The sequence below is a fragment of the Giraffa tippelskirchi genome, chromosome 11, assembly GCF_054371585.1.
Source record: "Giraffa tippelskirchi isolate mGirTip1 chromosome 11, T2T-mGirTip1v1.2.pri, whole genome shotgun sequence".
Lineage (NCBI taxonomy): Eukaryota > Metazoa > Chordata > Mammalia > Artiodactyla > Giraffidae > Giraffa > Giraffa tippelskirchi.
In genome coordinates this window covers 9757053-9761740 of record NC_137285.1, presented here as the reverse complement: position 1 = coordinate 9761740, position 4688 = coordinate 9757053, and the positions used below count along the sequence as shown (strand labels likewise).

The following is a 4688-nucleotide window of genomic DNA, read 5'->3' as shown; positions in this document are numbered from 1 at the left end:
ACATTGCCAGGAGGTTGCAGAGTTAGGATTTGAAATCTGGACTGCCTGCCTGCAGAGCTCATGCAAACCAATGCATAACACTGTCTCTTTACTGGGGAGATGGACAAAGTCGTTCAGTAGGTACAGTCCAGAGATTGGGTACAAGGTGTTTTTTGTTTTTGCCTACACCTCACGGCCATGTGGGATCTTAGCTCCCCGACCAGGGGTTGAACCTGCTTCTCTTGAAGTAGGAGCAGCATCTTTAACCTCTGGACCACCAGGACCACCTGGGTAGGAAGCTTTGGGTGCATGGAGGAGGGCTGCACTCTGCCAGCCTTTAGCTTATCACCCCTGCCCCCAGCAGCCTCTCCCTGACTTCTTTCTTCTCCAGGCCCCTCCTAGTCACCAGGGTCTTTTCACTTAAAATAGCAATTTATTATAAAACAGCAAGCTATTATTTTTCATGATTCTATGACAATACAGTTCTTCTTTGTGTGGCTGGGGCACTGGGATAGCTGGAAGTTTCTGAAGTGCCCTCACTCACATAAGCCTCGGTGCTGGGGGGGTCTCAATTCATCTCCATGTGGCCTCTCCATGTGGCTTGGGCTTCTTACAGCATAGCAGCTGGCTTCCAAGAAGTGGAAGTTGCCGTGCTCTGTAAGGCCTGGCTCTGAAGTTCCAGAACATCACTTCTGGTGCATCATAATGATCAGCCCTAAGACCAGCCTCATTCAAGGGGTGAGGAAGTAAGCACTATCTCTTTATTATTGCACAATTTAGTGCAATTAGTGCAATTTAGTGGCATTTAGTGCACTCACAATGTTGTGCAACCAGCACTTCTCCCTAATTTTAACTTTCATCATCTCATAAGAACATCCTGGCCTCGGCCCTGAAGTGGCCGAACGGGCCGCGGGGGAGTCGGCGCTTGGAGGACCCAAGAATATCTAAAGCCACGGGGAAAATGGTGGAAAATTCACCGTCGCCATTGCCAGAAAGAGCGATTTATGGCTTTGTTCTTTTCTTAAGCTCCCAATTTGGCTTCAGTATTGGGCCGTTGCGCTGCCTGTGTATGTCCTCATTACCGTAGTCATCGGTTATGTCCTCTTGTTTGGAATAAACATGATGAGTACCTCTCCACTCGACTCCATTCACAATATCACAGATAACTATGCCAAAAATCAACAGCACAAGAAAGACCAAGAAGAGGCCATCCCAGCACTAAGAGATATTCCTATTAGTGAAGTAAACCAAATGTTCTTTCTTGCAGCCAAATAACTTTACACCAAAAACTTAATTGTATGTGGACTAATACCAAACATTTATTATAAATTTTTTTTTTTTTTTTTTTTTTGTAAATTTGTTTATTTTACTTGGGGGCTGGTTACTTTACAATATTGTGGTAGTTTTTGCCATGCGTTGACAGGAATCAGCCATGGGTTTGCATGTGTTCCCCTTCCCGAAGCCCCCACCCACCTCCCTCCCCCTATTATAAATTTTTGACATAAAGGTTTCAACCATACTAGTTTAGACTGTCTTTCTGATTAATATCCGGTATTGAAATGTAAAAAAAAGAAAAGAAAGTAGGTTGAACTTCTTTTATATTAAGTTCTAGTAATATTATAAATGTTACCAAATAGTAGTTACTAATGGACAATAAATACTGCATTACCATGTGGCAAAAAAAAAAAAAAAAAAAAAAAAAGAACATCCTATACCCATTATGCCATTGTTCTCCATTCTCCCTCTTTCCAGCAATCACTAGTCTGTTTTCTGTCTCTATGGATTTGCCCATTCTACATGTTTCATATAAAAGGAATCACAAAATGTGACCTTTTGTGTCTGATTTCTTTAGCCTAATGTTTTTGAAGTTCATCTACGTGCAGCAAGTATCAGCGCTTCATTTTTTTTTTTTTTTTATGGCTTAATTGTATTCCACTGTATGGACATAATGCAATTTGCTAATCCATTCATCTGATGGACATTTGGGTTGTTTCCATCTTTCGGTGATTGTGAATTGTGAATATACAAATGATCATTTGTGTATAAGTTTTTGTCTGAATACCTGTTTTCAGTACTTTACCTGGGAGCTGGGTCATATGGTAATTCCATGCTTAACTTTTTGAGGCCCCAACAAACTTTTTTTCACAGCAGCTGTACCATTGTATATTCCCATAAGCAATGGGAATTACTGTTTCTCCAGATACTTGCTAACATTTTTTTTTAAATTAAAGCAATCCTAGTGGGTGTGAGGTGATAATGTCATTGTGGTTTTGATTTGTATTTACTCAATGACCAGTGATCTTCAACATCTCTTCATGTGCTTTTTGACCATTTGTTTATCTTCTTTGGAGAAATACACTTTGTTCATTTTTCAGTTGGGTTGTTTGTCTTTTTTGTTGCTGAGTTTAAGAGTTCTTTGCATATTCTGAATACTAGACCTTTATCTGATTTATGAATATTTCTCCCATCCTATAGGTAACCTTCTCACTTTCTTCGTCCTTTGGTGCACAAAAGTTTTTACTTTTCATGAAGTCCCGTTTATTTTTTATTTTCTTTCTCATGTTTTCGGTGTCAAATCTAAGAATTCATGGCCAAATCCAAAGTCATGAAGATTCACCCCTATATATTCTTCTAATTGTTTTATACTTTTAGCTCTTTAGGTCATTGATCCAGTTTGTGTTAATTTTGAGGCACAGAGAGGTTAAGTAACTTACCCAATGCCACCTAGCTAATAAGCAGCAGAGCTGAGACTCAAACCCAGGCCGTCAGGCTTCATTGTGCTGACTCGTGGGGAGAGCATTAAATAGGGCAATTTGTTCAGGGAAGAATACTCTAAACATGTGATGGTTGAGTGGAGGCACATAGACATCAGTCATGGGAAATCCAGGAGGCTGTGTATATGGAGTGAAGTAGGGGTCTAGATTCCTTCTTTGGCATGTGGTTAAGCTCTATCCCTTGACCAATAGTCAGCATGCCCTTACTGGAAGGGGAGGTATAGTTAGGAGCCATCTTTGGAGACAATCCAACCCAGCAGGTCTTGGTGATGAGCTGGTCATGAAGGCTTGGGGAGGGAAGAGTGAGGAGAAGGCAGGCAGGATGACATCCATATTTCTGGACTGAGTTACTGTCATTGGGCAGATGGGGAAGCCTGAGGGAGGAGAGAGATATGGGCGAAGGAAAGAACTCAGTCCTGGACATGTTGAGTTTGAGCCCCCTGAGTCATCCAGGCACCAAATGATAAAGGAAACATAGAAGGATGCTAAGGTTCTCGTTCACTCAACGAATTGCTATGGGACACCTAATACTAATACCAGGTAACATTTATGTGGTGCCAACCATGGGCCAGGCACATAGCACTTTTTTTTTTTTTTTTAACATTTACTGTGTGCTCATTGCCTGGTACTTTACAAACATTATCTAAAATTCTTACAAAATTCAGAGTGATGGATATTCCTAGCTCCATTTTTCATGTGAGAAAACTGAAGCTCAGTTTGGCTCCTTAACTTGTCCAAAGTTGCATAGCAAGTTAGCAGCAGAGCCAGAATTTAATTGCAGACCTTCTGTCTGTAAGATCTGAGCTTTCTCACATTTCAGAAAATTGAGCTGTAGGCCTTCCCTGTGTTAATCCTTTGGTTGTATCCGACTCTTTGCAACCCCTTAGACTGTAGCCCACCAGGCTCCTCTTTCCGTGGAATTCTCCAGGCAGGAATGCTGAAGAGGGTTGCCATTTCCTTCTCCAGGGGATCTTCCCAACCCAGGGATCAAACCCTTGTATCCTGAATTGCAGGCAGATGCTTTACCATCTGAGCCACTAGGGAAGCACCGCGAGTGGTCCAGTGGTTGAGAATCCACCTGCCAATGCAGGGGACTCAGGTTCAATCCCTGGTCTGGAAAGATCCCACATATCACGTGACAACTAAGCCTGTGCACCACAACTACTGAGCCTGAGCGCTGAAACTACTGAAGCCCAAGTACCCTAGAGCCTGTGCTCCACAGCAAGAGAATAGCCCCCACTTGCTGCAACAACAGAAAGCCTGCATGCAGCAGTGAAGACCCGGTGCAACCAAAAATAAATAAATAAATAAAATTAAAAAAAATTGAGCTATAAGGTACATACAGTGAACTGAACAAATCTTGAGTTTGTTCATTAAATTTTGTATATGCCACTTCCCAGGTACAGACGTAGAACATTTCCAACCCCCTAGAAAGCTCCTTCTCAGGCATATTTAATTCCTACGGTAACACTAGGAGGTAGGTATTATTATTATCCCCACTCTTCAGATGAGGAAACTGAGGCTTAGAAAGGTAAGACCACATGCCCATGACCCTCCCCCCCACCATGGGGGGAGAGGTGGTAGAATATGGATTCTAACTCAGACCTATAGGACTAGGAGCTTAAAGTCTTTTCTACCTCCCCTCCACCCCGAGATTTCTCCTGAAGGCCAAAGCCCAGACTCTCAGGCCTTCTGAGGCTATGTTGAGGACCACCTCACCCCTCATGGGGCTGGGACTGGACTCAGACCTGGTAGAGGGTTGGTTCCTGAGGGCAGGAGCTGGCCTCTGCTGAAGGATGGGAGGCCCTCATTTGTGGCTTTGTGGGGCCAAGGAGGAGGCGGATTTAGGATGAGGAGAGAGGAATGCAATGAGCTCTTCCTTGTGCCCTGTCCCCATCAGTCACAGAGGATGAACAGTGGGCAGGAGTCCAGCTG

At 43.2% G+C, this 4688-nt stretch overlaps 1 pseudogene across 1 annotated transcript; it reads left to right on the top strand.

Annotated features, from left to right (window-relative positions):
* The first annotated feature begins 864 nt into the window (after nt 1–864).
* On the top strand, nt 865–1682 carry LOC145527182 (phosphatidylinositol N-acetylglucosaminyltransferase subunit P pseudogene; annotated as a pseudogene). Its single transcript, XR_014069558.1, has 2 exons — nt 865–1330; nt 1487–1682. The product of XR_014069558.1 is annotated as a phosphatidylinositol N-acetylglucosaminyltransferase subunit P pseudogene (transcript).
* Nucleotides 1683–4688: the final 3006 nt, after the last annotated feature.